Source organism: Myxocyprinus asiaticus, chromosome 40 (assembly GCF_019703515.2).
Source record: "Myxocyprinus asiaticus isolate MX2 ecotype Aquarium Trade chromosome 40, UBuf_Myxa_2, whole genome shotgun sequence".
Classification (NCBI taxonomy): Eukaryota; Metazoa; Chordata; class Actinopteri; order Cypriniformes; family Catostomidae; genus Myxocyprinus; species Myxocyprinus asiaticus.
In genome coordinates, this window is record NC_059383.1 from 37426784 (window position 1) to 37442470 (window position 15687).

The following is a 15687-nucleotide window of genomic DNA, read 5'->3' on the forward strand; positions in this document are numbered from 1 at the left end:
CAAGATCGATCTTTCACTCAATGTGCAACCCTCCGAATTTCACGCTATGCGACTAAAGTGAATATATTTAGCAACTGGCTGGTAAACGTTTACATTTCACTCACCAGTAATTGTGTAGTTTAGTCGTGAAGTGTTCAGCAGCGATATCCTTTCACAGCGTGTTGAGAGTAAAAGTTGCTCCGTGTAATGTGTGTCCAAGGACGAGATCCATGCAACCCATTTGTCATTGAATAATATCTCTTTTAATACCATTTCTGTTCTTTACAGTCAGTTGTTGATCAAAAACAACTACAAAAAACCCCATTTAACTCTAATCATGCATCGCACAGATGAGGTAAAGCCATTCGAGTCCTCTCTCGTTAACATAAAGGCGCTGTTTACAGAAATGCCGTTTGTTGTTCAAGAGAACGTACCGGTTTTAGCATGTGTTCAACAAATCAATGTACATACTTGCAAATAGTACAAATTATGCAATTTAACAATAAATATGTAACAAAAATAATATATGAAATATAATATCTTATTTATTGATTGAACTCATTTATGTGTTCATTTTTAAAAAGCCAAAAAAGTGACCAAAATGATGAAAAAGTAATAAAATATTTGTTTTCCCAATGTACCTGGTTTAAAGGTCCCCTGTATAATTAACAGCATTAGCGGGGAGATAATTTCTTTTATAAGCAAAAGGGACATTATAACTGAAATAAACCCATATGAATCGATATGGAATCGAATCGGAATCGAGAGCATGTGAATTGGAAAATCTGTATCAATCAGTACCCAGCCCTAATGCATATAGTACTCATTCCTCTTATAATAAAGAAAGAAATAGATATCCTGTGATAGTAAACTTAAAACTCTTACATATCTCGGGTCTCTAATGACCCTATACACTTTTGGTTCTTAAACCATTATAAACATTTTTTTTTTTTTTTTCGATACACTATAAGAGATAGATTGAGGAATACTAAAGAGGTGTGAGCACAACTCCAAAAAATGGATGATGTACAGGGGGTGGAATGAGTTCTCTAAAGACCCGAGGTATGCGTTTAAGGGTTAATGCAAGATTTATTTTTAATTTTTTTTGCATTGTTACATTATTTTTGTGACAAAGCACAATTAAACCCTTGCTACTAAACTCAGCAAAAAAAAGAAAGGTCCCTTTTTCAGGACACTGTATTTTAAAGATAATTTTGTAAAAATCCAAATAACTTTACAGATCTTTATTGTAAAATGTTTAAACAATGTTTTCCATGCTTGTTCAATGAACCATAAACAATTAATGAACATGCACCTGTGGAACGGTCGTTAAGACACTAACAGCTTACAGACGGTAGGCAATTAAGGTCATAATTATAAAAACTTAGGACACTAAAGAGACCTTTCTACTGACTCTGAAAAACTCCAAAAGAAAGATGCACAGGGTCCCTGCTCATCTGCGTGAACGTGCCTTAGGCATGCTGCATGGAGGCATGAGGATTGCAGATGTGGTCAGGGCAATAAATTGCAATGTCCGTACTGTGAGACGCCTAAGACAGCGCTACAGGGAGACAGGAAGGACAGCTGATCAACCTCGCAGTGGCAGACCACGTGTAACAACATCTGCATAGGATCAGTACATCTGAATATCACACCTGCGGGACAGGTACAGGATGGCAACAACAACTGCCCGAGTTACACCAGGAACACACAATCCCTCCATCAGTGCTCAGACTGTCCGCAATAGGCTGAGAGAGGCTGGACTGAGGGCTTGTGGGCCTGTTGTAAGGCAGGTCCTTACCAGAGATCACTGGCAACAACGTCACCTATGGGCACAAACCCACCTTCACTGGACCAGACAGGACTGGCAAAAAGTGCTCTTCACTGACGAGTCGTGGTTTTGTCTCACCAGGGGTGATGGTCAGACTCGCATTTATCGTCGAAGGAATGAGCGTTACATTGAGCCCTGTACTCTGGAGCGGGATCGATTTGGAGGTGGAGGGTCCGTCATGGTTCTGCCATGGCCAGCGAAGAGCCTGGATCTCAATCCCATTGATCACGTCTGGGACCTGTTGGATCGGAGAGTGAGGGCTAGGGCCATTCCCCACAGAAATGTCCAGGAACTTGCAAGTGTCTTGGTGGAAGAGTGGGGTAACATCTCACAGCAAGAACTGGCAAATCTGGTGCAGTCCATGAGGAGGAGATGCACTGCAGTACTTAATGCAGCTGGTGGCCACACCAGATATTGACTGTTACTTTTAATTTTGACCACCCCCTTTGGGACACATTATTCCATTTCTGTTAGTCACATGTCTGTGAAACTTGTTCAGTTTATGTCTTAGTTATTGACCTTTTTATGTTCATACAAATATTTACATATGTTAAATTTGCTGAAAATAAAAGCATTTGAAAGTGAGAGGACGTTTTTCTTTTTTTGCTGAGTTTATAATAACTATTACAGTATGTGAAAAAAATCAAATATATATTATTTGAATTGTAAAGTAGGTACATCTGTAGTGTACAATGAAATGTTCACGGTAGTATTTGTTGCACTAAACTTAGTTTATGCTGATAAAAAAAGTATGTGCTTCATTGTCATGAAAATAAACTTTCTTGATGCAAAATATAATCTCAATTTTTTTCTTTTGATTTTGGGGAGAAATACGACCCCAACATTTCTTTTTGAGATTCATGCACTGCCGTAGCAGAATAGTTGTTATAACTTTCAAGCAAAAATGGCATAATACTAAACTTCAAAGAGTTATGTACAGACACAACATGAAACTATCTAACATCTATCAAAACACTCCACAACTTTGTCAAGAAATTAAAGAAATTGTTGTTTTTAAAACAACATGAAATCTTTGCCAAAGGAAAGGGCTGAAACACTAACAAGAAAAGTGTGAGAAAAAGGCATGAACTTTAACCTTGTTCTGTCTAGGGATGAGCATTTTGGTAATTTTGTCTACTCGAGTACTCAGACTAATTACTCGTACTCGTCGAGTACTCAAGGGGCATTGACATGTACATAACTGTATATATAATAACATGTCTTTGGCTGCTGCATTGCATCTTGTTGTTCCAGTGTATCGTCTATTCATTATTATAGGCTGTTATAAAATAATCTGTTACAAAATGTACAAAAGATTACATAATCAAAATATAATGCATCATATTTTGTCATTATGTGAAGATTCGCTGCCCAACTCAATGACATAATGTGCACAAAGCGCGTCTGTCTGTTCTTCCTTCAGGTTACCGTAGTAATCTTAGTAAGCACGCACCAGTTTTTTTTAGTGACTGTCTGAACTGTCTATTTTCAAATCGTGGTGGGCTTAACAGAAGACGCCATAACCATCGTGTTTTTAATATGTGTGTTATTTTTTTCAGTTTTGAAGACGCTGCATTCTGTTCCATTTAACTGCGCTCTTTCTAGCTGTTTGAAACACTCGCCTGCTGTACACTATATTGCCAAAAGTATTCGCTCACCCATCCAAATAATTGAATTCAGGTGTTCCAATCACTTCCACGGCCACAGGTGTATAGAATGAAGCACCTAGGCATGCAGACTGCTTCTACAAACATTTGTGAAAGAATGGGCCGCTCTCAGGAGCTCAGTGAATTCCAGCGTGGTACTGTGATAGGATGCCACCTGTGCAACAAGTCCAGTCGTGAAATTTCCTCGCTACTAAACATTCCACAGTCAACTGTCAGTGGTATTATAACAAAGTGGAAGCGATTGGGAATGACAGCAACTCAGCCACGAAGTGGTAGGCCACGTAAAATGACAGAGCGGGGTCAGAGGATGCTGAGGCGCACAGTGCGCAGAGGTCGCCAACTTTCTGCAGAGTCAATCGCTACAGACCTCCAAAGTTCATGTGGCCTTCAGATTAGCTCAAGAACAGTGCGTAGAGAGCTTCATGGAATGGGTTTCCATGGCCGAGCAGCTGCATCCAAACCATACATCACCAAGTGCAATGCAAAGCGTCGGATGCAGTGGTGTAAAGCACGCCGCCACTGGACTCTAGAGCAGTGGAGACGCGTTCTCTGGAGTGACGAATCACGCTTCTCCATCTGGCAATCTGATGGACGAGTCTGGGTTTGGCGGTTGCCAGGAGAACGGTACTTGTCTGACTGCATTGTGCCGACTGTGAAGTTTGGTGGAGGGGGTATTATGGTGTGGGGTTGTTTTTCAGGAGCTGGGCTTGGCCCCTTAGTTCCAGTGAAAGGAACTCTGAATGCTTCAGTATACCAAGAGATTTTGGACAATTCCATGCTCCCAACTTTGTGGGAACAGTTTGGGGATGGCCCCTTCCTGTTCCAACATGACTGCGCACCAGTGCACAAAGCAAGGTCCATAAAGACATGGATGAGCGAGTTTGGTGTGGAAGAACTTGACTGGCCTGCACAGAGTCCTGACCTCAACCCGATAGAGCACCTTTGGGATGAATTAGAGTGAAGACTGCGAGCCAGGCCTTCTCGTCCAACATCAGTGTCTGACCTCACAAATGCGCTTCTGGAAGAATGGTCAAAAATTCCCATAAACACACTCCTAAACCTTGTGGAAAGCCTTCCCAGAATAGCTGAAGCTGTTATAGCTGCAAAGGGTGGGCCGACGTCATATTAAACCCTATGGATTAAGAATGGGATGTCACTTAAGTTCTTATGCGTCTAAAGGCAGGTGAGCGAATACTTTTGGCAATATAGTGTATATGCGCTGCTTCAGCACGTTGAATCCACTGCCACACGCCTGGTGTGTGTGTGTGTCCAAGTGTTCGCTCCTGTGGGGAAAGCCACGATGCTCCGTATTGTTGTTGCTGTGATGATTCATGAAGCGTTCCATTCAACTCGAAGAGTCGGAATTTCCACCTTTCAACTGGGGAAAGTGCAACGGAATGACACTTTATTTCGGACTTCTAACTTGGAAACTCGTGCAGAAATCTTCAACTCCCATTTCGTCGAGATGCAGGTGTGTGTTACGTCACGCAATCATGTTGGCACCCAGGGCAGGGAGGTTTACAGTCGGTGACAAACATTCACTTTTATTAAATAATATCCATTAATGAGTCAAAGATTCTTACAGTAAATGATAATAAAACATATTTAGCAAACATTTTGCAGAGACAGGTGTTCAAAACACGTTAATTACACTCTCTTTTGATGATCGTAACGATAGCATTTCAACGTTGTATATCAGTTTGGTTGCTATGAGACGTCTCTGACAATCAATGTATGCCTCAAAATCATAACATAATCTCAAAATTAAAAATAAGCTCCCTCTTTGACACGATTGTGTTTAGTTGTCAGGTAATTGTCACTGGATTTCGAATGAAGTGAAAAGTCACATCATGCATGATCACCATCGATCATCGCTGCCATGTCCGAGTACCCGAATACTCGAGTATACTCGTGCCCATCCCCAGTTCGGTCTGCTTTCCCTTTCATTTTATACACGCAGTATTTCACCATGCCATATTGTTCAGTGTTTTTCTAACAGTAGAGTCAGAGAAATATCATGACTCAGAAAGTTACCAGGCATGAATCAGCAAAACATCATCTGTGTGTGTTTGTGGGAGCAGAGTTACAGAGGAAAAGAAAATGTATCATACACAAAATTAAAGCTGCACCTAATTCTAGTGTTTATTTTCAAGGAATGTACACATGCGGTTTGGTAATTAAAGCAAGCGGCGTGTTTGACTTTATAAAGGTGGTTTACACACTCAGACGTTTTTGCCCCAAGGCTGCAGTCAGCTGGCATCATTAGGGTTGCCAGGTTGGAGTTTAGAATGAATCCCAGCTGCTTCATGTCTGCTAAACCAAACCAAACTATGAGTCTGTGAAACTCTACATGTGCGACCGTCGACAAACTGAAAGCTAGAAATGAATGATCCACATCAAGTGTCCTGACATGCACACACAGTTATTCAGTTATTACCCACAATTCAGTAATACACTGATTTGGTTGTAACATGAAAGGCCAGACTACAAAAAACAAAATAAACTATATAAAAACTGACAACTTAAAAGGAATGTTCCGGGTTCAATACAAGTTAAGCTTAATCGACAGCATTTGTGGAATAATGTTGATTACTAGAGGTAGACCGATATATCGGTTTTACCGATTAATCGGTGCCGATAGTTGCTATTTGGAACTATCGGTTATCGGCAAATATCTGTTGAGAGTCATCGATATTTTTTTCAGCATTTCAAAATAAGAGTCCCCAGTGTGTTTCGGGCTTATTTATACTTAAAGTCATGCATTATGTACCAAATCTTTATTATTTTCTAGTTTATTATTAGGATTTTGGCTGAACAAAAAAATGCATCTGGGATTTTATTCATTTTGGACTCTTTGTCTTTATAATAAAGAAAGAATAAAAATTTCTTATTGATTTTTCTATAAATCAATTTGAAAAACTATCGGCCGATTAATCGGTTATTGGCCTTTTCCACCAACTTATTTAACGGTATCGGCAAAATCCACTATCGGTCGACCTCTATTGATTACCACAAAAATGATTTAGACTTGTTGCTATTATATAAACAAAAAGCAAAAATCTGGGTTACAGTGAGACATTTACAATGGAAGTGAATGGGGCCAATCTGTAAACATTAAAATATACAGTTTCAAAAGTAAACACTGTAACACCAGTAAATCTGTTATTTTAATCACACTAAAATAATTTTAACATGCATATTGTTATGTTCTGTTGCTATACTTTTGAAACAGTGAGTATTTAATTCAGTTTACGGACTGGCCCCATTCACTTCCACTGTAAGTGCCCAGATTCTTGTTTTTGTTTTTTCGTAATCAACATTATGCCACAAATGCTGTCGATTGAGCTGAACTTGTATTAAATCCAGAACATTCCTTTAAAAGAAACAGTTCACCCAAACATAAACATTTACTTATTTGTTCAATGTCATGTCATTCCAAACCCTTTTTTTCCCCAAGGATCACAAAGGTGAAGAATATCCTGGCTGCTATTTACATAAAGTGAATGATGACAGATGTCATCAAGCTCCAAAATGACAAAATTGTTCTTCAAAATCTTCAAAAATGAACATTTTGTCTTCCACAGAAGAAACAAAGGCTGAACTGTTCCTTTAAATGATGGCAATTCAATAACTGAGTTATAAATAAAGTCTTCAAGTATTAAGAGACACATCAAAAGGCAGTGCTGTGGAGATTATGAGCTATTGAACTATAGTTTATGAGGCTAATGGGAGAACGAGACAGGGAGTAGAAGAGAAGGAATGAACAAAGACAGAGGGATATGAAGATGGTTATCGGATATAAAGGTGGTGTCCAGGCAAGTGGATAAACTGTCATTGTTTTTTCTCAAACCGTTCAAGACGAGCATAGGCAGCAAATAAGCATGTGTGCACTCTTGAGAGTCTGCAATCAGTGACTCGATACAGATTAAGAATCTCGAAAGGCCGAGAATTTTCCATTTATGATTCAACAGCTGGGGTGAAAATAAAGAAAAAGCCTCACAGCTATTGTTTATCTGAATACAAGCAGGGCTTGGACGATTCCCTGAATTACCTCCATTACAAAATATCCCTGACTTCAATTTACAGTATGGTATACTTCATTGATTTAGCGGACAAAATGTCAAGATACAAATATTAAATGAGTTACTGATGTGGGCCTCAATCCATTATGAGCCAATTCAATTCACTTACATTTCCCTAGAACAGTCTTTATAACACAACATATGCATAAATTATGCCACAAAAAGGTGTATTTACACAGATTTGTAATGCAGCCAAAATGTATTTCTGGAATCACAATAGGGCTGCAACTAATGATTATTTTGATAATCGACTTATCTAATGATTATTAGAACAATTATTTCTACTCAGCTGGGCTGAATGCACTGGTAGAGGTGCGGCAGACAATAATGCCCTGCAGGTTATTACAGCTACCTGTGCATCTGTTGATTTGGGCGATTATTGCAATGATTAATCATTAGCTCTCAACCGATTATTCAGCTTGTGCCCCGACTTAAAACGTGCAAACAATAAAGAGGACAAAATCATCTATTAAAAATACCTCTAAATGACATTCATTGAATTAAAGGGGAAAAAATACTTTTTAATAAGTATAATTCAGTAAAGAACTTCACTGCAAAAATCCTATTGTTATCAAGTGTTTTTGTCTTGTTTTCCATTTAAAATTGTCTAAAAATCCTTAAAACAAGACACATTTACTTGAGAAGCAGCATATAAGATATTTAGACTTTAAGAGAATGCATCTTAAATATAAGTATGTTTTTTCACTTTGTTATACTTCTGTGAGTGCAGTAAAGACTAAATATATTCAAGATCTATTCTCTAAAAGCAAGTCTAAATATCTTCTATGCTGCTGCTCAGGTGAATGCATCTTTTTTAAAGGATTTTTAGATATTTTAAAATAGTTTTATTTTTAATATTATATTCAACATTCTCAGATAACATGTTTTTCTTCTGCAGGAGAGCTGCTAAAGTAATTGTACGTTGTTTTAAAGGAGTTTTAGATATTTATATTGGAAAACAAGCCAAAACAAAAACAAATCAAAAACGTATTTTGTTGCGGTGTATAATGGGGCGAAGACTACCCTCTCTCACCTTTCTGTTCACTTCAATCCATCTTTAACTAAAAAAAAACCAAACTCTGTCTTATTAATAAAGCTGTGTATTGCCAATTTTCTTCACAATAAGAAATGCACAGTGACACATATATTATGATTCAATAAGTCACGAGCCATCACGACCCTAACTGCTCCAGGGGCGCTGTGTCATGGCTGACCCTGCACTCTGACCCCAGCTTAGCTGGGACATGTGAAAAAAAAAGAATTTCACTATATATGTGCAAACGTATAATGTGTGATAAATAATTATAATTATTATAATTATAATTATATATATATATATATATATATATATATATATATATATATACACACACACACACACACATATATATATATATATATATATATATATATATATATATATATATATATATATATATATATATACACACACACACACACACACACACATATATATATATATATATATATATATATATATACACACACACACACACATATACATATATACATATATATACATATATATATATATATATATATATATATATATATATATATATAAAACAAAAGGTCTGCACAAAGGTCTACAATCCAAGCTCATGGTTTACTCCTTACAGGGCCATCCCACAATATTTACACACAGATGTCCTTATCTCTAAAACACACACCATCTACAGTTGAAAATTCACACATTATTCACATAAAGATAAAAACTCTCTAACACACACACACTATGGCTGATTGTTTACACATCATTCACAATGACACTGTCTGTCAATCACACATTATTCAGATGAACTATAGATAAATATCCCACATAACATTGACAATACAGTTATTACAGTTCGGAACAGAAAAACAAAACAATGGCTTGGACATGTGCTGACAAATGAAGCCCAAACAACAGAGGTATAATCAATTTTTGTATACTACGTATAGTAATATAAATAAATTAATATATTAATCAATTAAATTTTCAAAGTTATTTTTTTAACCCTAAAGGAGTTTTATTTATGGTACTTGTATGGTGCTTTTTGTCCTTTTTGGAGCTTGGCAATGTCAAACACCATCCATTTTCATTTTATAGTAAAGCGCAGCTTGGACATTCTGCTAAACGAATCCTTTTGTGTTACACTAAAGAAGAAAAGTTATACTGTGTGGAAGTGGAATGACATGAGGGGGAGTACCTGATGACTGTATTTCATATTTGGGTGAACTATCACTTTAAAAACAACAAAAAAAGCAAACTGGAATATCTGAAGGCGTCTCTCTGGTCTCAGCTAACAGTCTATGAACAATGAAAAAACACAAACCTTTTTACATAGACCTACATATTCATATATAAACTGTCTTTCTTACTTTCTCAGTGCTGGACTCACTTTAATCAACCTCGTGTTTCAAATGCCATCTTCTAAACAGACAATTATAGCACATCCTTCAGACAGTAAACAGGAGACGCAGTGCGTGTTGACAGGATCATTGGACAGCTCCTTTCCTCTAGGAGCAGTTTTGTTTTCACACAAGACCACGCATGTTTGTCTCTGTCCGTCTACTGATCCACTCTGGACCAGCGCTGACCATTCATGAAACGTCTTTTCCATCCCAGTAACATTTTGTAAACCACTACACACACACACACACACACACACTTACACAGTTTTGAGATAAAAGCCTCTTTCTTTGAATATAATTACACTTGGCCTTTCCTCTAGCGTCTATATTAGAATTCCACAGTAAGCCTCCCATTTCTCATAACAGTAATGAGGACAATATTTCATGATGTAATTACCTTAAATATCTAAATTCTTACACTTATAATGCAATTTAATCCTTACCCAAGCTGCCATGACAACCATTGACTGAAGTTATGAGCAGTATATGGCTATATATCAAAGAACCCTCTATGACACTCCTGGCTCACTTTATGGCAAAGAACGCGCTACAGTTGGATTACTTTATGGCAGAAATCCCTCTATAGTGAAACACTTGGATCACACTATGACAGAGACTATGACAGCATGATCACTATATGGCATGGCACATATGAGCTCCTGCTATGAAGAAAGTGCAGGACCACTATATAGTACAGAACCCTGTGTGACTGATTGATCACTATATGGTGGAGAACCCCCTACATTGGAACTACTGTATCACTGTACAGCAGAGAACCCTCTAAAAAAAGAATGATAGTTCAGTATATGGGAGACAACATTATATAGTGGGTCACTATATTGCAGACAAAACCCTACAGTGGGACTCCTGTATCACTGTATGGCAAAGAACCCTTTTTAGGGTGGTCTCCTAAATCATTATGTGGCAGAGATCTTTAGGTGAACCTCTGGATAACTATATGGCACAAAACCCTCTAAAATGTGACTTGTGCATAACTATATGCCACAGAATCCTCTATAATGAGACTTGTGCATACCTATATGGCGCAGAATCCTCTATAATGAGACTTGTGCATACCTATATGGCGCAGAACCCTCTATAATGGGATTTGTGCATAACTATATGGTGCAGAACCCTCTATAATGAGACTTGTGCATACCTATATGGCACAGAACCCTCTATAATGAGACTTGTGCATACCTATATGGCACAGAACCCTCTATAATGAGACTTGTGCATAACTATATGGTGCAGAACCCTCTATAATGAGACTTGTGCATACCTATATGGCACAGAACCCTCTATAATGAGACTTGTGCATAACTATATGGCACAGAATCCTCTATAATGAGACTTGTGCATACCTATATGGCACAGAACCCTCTATAATGGGATTTGTGCATAACTATATGGCACAGAACCCTCTATAATGAGACTTGTGCATAACTACATGGCACAGAACCCTCTATAATGGGATTTGTGCATAACTATATGGTGCAGAACCCTCTATAATGGTAATCATGCATAACTATATGACACTGAACCCTCTATAATGGTAATCATGCATAACTATATGACACTGAACCCTCTATAATGGGACTTGTGCACAACATGGCACAGAACCCTCTATAATGGGATTGTGCATAACTATATGGTGCAGAACCCTCTATAATGAGACTTGTGCATAACTATATGACACTGAACCCTCTATAATGGGACTTGTGCACAACATGGCACAGAACCCTCTATAATGGGATTGTGCATAACTATATGGTGCAGAACCCTCTATAATGAGACTTGTGCATAACTATATGACACTGAACCCTCTATAATGGGACTTGTGCACAACATGGCACAGAACCCTCTATAATGGGATTGTGCATAACTATATGGTGCAGAACCCTCTATAATGAGACTTGTGCATAACTATATGGCACAGAACCCTCTATAATGGGATTGTGCATAACTATATGGTGCAGAACCCTCTATAATGAGACTTGTGCATAACTATATGGCACAGAATCCTCTATAATGGGATTTGTGCATAACTATATGGTGCAGAACCCTCTATAATGGTAATCATGCATAACTATATGACACTGAACCCTCTATAATGGGACTTGTGCACAACATGGCACAGAACCCTCTATAATGGGATTGTGCATAACTATATGGTGCAGAACCCTCTATAATGAGACTTGTGCATAACTATATGGCACAGAACCCTCTATAATGGGATTTGTGCATAACTATATGGTGCAGAACCCTCTATAATGGTAATCATGCATAACTATATGACACTGAACCCTCTATAATGGGACTTGTGCACAACATGGCACAGAATCCTCTATAATGAGACTTGTGCATAACTATATGGCACAGAACCCTCTATAATGGGATTGTGCATAACTATATGGTGCAGAACCCTCTATAATGGGACTTGTGCATAACTATATGGCACAGAACCCTCTATAATGGGATTTGTGCAGAACTATATGGTGCAGAACCCTCTATAATAGTAATCATGCATAACTATTTGACACTGAACCCTCTATAATGGTAATCATGCATAACTATATGACACTGAACCCTCTATAATGGGACTTGTGCACAACATGGCACAGAATCCTCTATAATGAGACTTGTGCATAACAATATGGCGCAGAACCCTCTATAATGAGACTCAAGCATAACTATATGGCACAAAACTTTCTATTTCAAGTACTTTCTATATTTTGAGCACTTTAACAACATTCTGAGGCCTTTCTGAGAAAAAAACCCTTATGACATCAGACAATCTCATGATTGTCTCTGACCTGTTAAATAAAATTTACTATTTTGTGATTCTAAAGTTCGAGAACACATTTTAATAACTTTTTTTTCCAACTGTCCATTCGTACAAATTTTTGCCAAAGTAGAGTGAACTCCAGGTGCATCTTGCAAACACAGACACACACACAAAGGTTCTGTTGTCTAACCCTCTTTGTTTAGCTTTTTACAAGGACAAACTGTCCCCACCTGCTGCTAACAATTAGTACTAGAGCCATAACTCCAACAAAATGCAAATACACACTTTAACTTTGTCTCTTGAATCGTCACAAATCATCTTTCCGACCAACATAGTAGCCTCTGTATCACTAATTCTTTAAAAAACGATAATTCAACAAAACAGTGAGATACTGAGAAAGAAAATGGGTTTTAACACGTTAACTTGCCTTCTTCATAGGCCTGGGAGACCAATTATAACAACTGATTGGATAAAATGATCACTTACAGAAACCCAGCATGGTGTGTGTGTAAATCCTATGGGTTCTCAGCTGAAAGCCTTTCACTCATAATGACACTGCAATAAACACTGGCTTTTTCTGGCCACTAATTCAAACTACTCATATGTCTGCAAGACCTTCTGTAAAGTGCTATAGTGAGAGTAAAACCACTTAGAAGCAATTACTATGTTTGTGCTTATGTGTGTTATGGTATAAACATATAGTCTTAGAAATGGAAATGAAAATTCTGCATGTTAGCAGTTAGAAAATGCTTTTCACAGATGACATATGCACATTAAATTTCTGCTGTACTTTATAAAATTTGCATACCGTGCACATACTGTGTAATGCAGAATAGTACGAATAGTATATCAACGTGCAATTCTGAACATTTCCGGAGAAAGAGATAATGGGATTAGATGGACAGATAGAAATTGAAAAACATTATTTGCATTTAACCATTTACAATGTTTCTGATAAATTTAAGCATTGTAAAGAACACTAGAGAAAGGCAGTTGGGGTGTTTATTAGCTCATAAGGTGCCATGTTTGGTGTCCAACAGACATGCAGGCCTTGGGTTACACATACCACACGGCAGTGAATTACGGGTGTGCCCTGCTCAGATCAACCATGTTTCCTGGAACACACGCAGCCTGCTTCAGTTAACAAAGACTACTTCACACATTAATGGAAAACATCAGGCCTACACATGTTCAAAACTCTCATATCTTCCGCCTCAGGGTCAAATTTTAACATTAAACGACTGCGAATGCCTTGTGTAGAACTTCACCATACAACCACTTAAACTGCATAAAGAAGACCCCAAAATGAAAATTGTCATTATTTACTCACCCGCATGTTGGTGAAAACACAATTTTTATTTTCTTAAAAGGAGATGTTTTGCAGGATGTCCAAGCTGCTCTTTTCCATACAACTAAAGTGGATGGCTACTCCAAAATTGACAAAACAGATACCATAAAAATAGCCCATAATTAATTACGCACTATATTCCAAGTCTTCTGAAGCCATTCAATAGTTTTGCATGAAGAACAGGCTTGGAATATAGCACACAATTCTTATGGACTACATTTTTGCTGTATCTGGAGCTTTACAGTTGTAGTCACCATTCACTTACATTGTATGGAAAAGAGCAGCTTAGACATTCTGCAAAACATCTCCTTTAGTGCTCTATAGAACAAATAAAAACATATTGGCCAAGCAGCATGTGGGTGAGTAAATGATGATGGAATTTGAATTTTTAGGTGAACTATTCTGCCATGCAAAGGAAAATGCAGTAACTACTTGGTGTTTTCAGTGTTGCCAGCAGTCACTTTCATACAGATACGAATAGCATTTGTTACAGGTCAAGTCTCCATGACAATGCAAACCTGTGTACATTTTCATCTCATGCACTTATTGTGCTAAGTGGCTGTATACTCAAACTGTGGCTTCATAAGTAGTTTTTTAACCAAGAAAACAGTCTAATTGGCCCTATAATAAAATCTAATAAAACAGCATGTGATATGCATGACCAAGCAATGATACGACTAAGTGTTGTTTGCTGGAAATACAGTCTTGTGAAGTGTAAGCACACAAAAAGCCATTACTTTGATTAGATCAGGCCCATCAGGACTATCTCAGGAAAGACCAACCCCCTTACACTACACAGTACACACACACTGAAACATACTGGACAACACACACGAAACACAATAATTACAGTGATCAAATAAGGCTAACACAACACACACACACACACACACACACACACACACACACACACACACACACACACACACACACACACACACACACACACAGGTCCTGCAGTCTAATGACTTTCCGTGGGTGGAAATTTAAACTATGTCTTGTTTGACTCTAAAAAGCCACTGTTGTTGGCGAACACACCCTCAACACCTTCAGCAAAACATGCCCGACACAGACGCACACAATCAAACATCCGGCGCAACTCACCGGCTCTATTAATGTATCGACCTCTGGATCCTGTGGTGCATAACCGATACATTTCTTTCCTCTGGTCCACGATACAGAACGGCAGTCGTACACTCCTGAAACCCGAGGAACGAGTTGAGGAACACGGATAAAACACGCCCAGGAACACGCGTCAGCAGGGCGGACAGAACCGCCCGAGATGCGATGAAATACCAATCCTACTATGGCGAAGGCTTTACTCATGAATATTAATGATGTAATGTTCCGTTCGCCCGGTACGCCCACCTGATTGGTTGATAGTCATTCCGTAGGCGCAAGTATTATCTACAGCACGTATTTTAAACAAGCTTTCTTCCACGAGAGCATAATATTCAGTATCTAAATATATTCAAATTATTTAAAATTAGTGTTGCTAATATTAATATTGTCTTGCAAACCTTTGTTTGCATCTGGCATCATGTTGCCTCACAAAACATTACATAATATTTTTTATT

At 38.0% G+C, this 15687-nt stretch overlaps 1 protein-coding gene across 3 annotated transcripts in view; it reads right to left on the reverse strand.

The window, feature by feature from the left end:
- The window catches only part of LOC127431100 (volume-regulated anion channel subunit LRRC8A-like), a 32885-nt gene extending 17539 nt beyond the window's left edge, over positions 1-15346 (reverse strand). For 2 of the 3 annotated variants that reach the window (XM_051681356.1, XM_051681357.1), the window contains exon 1: positions 15215-15346. The gene's annotated coding sequence lies outside the window, so the exon portion shown is untranslated. Of the gene's footprint in view, positions 1-104; positions 343-15214 lie in introns of those variants that run through there. The other variant, XM_051681358.1, reaches the window with a different exon arrangement.
- Between the last annotated feature and the right edge of the window lie 341 nt (positions 15347-15687).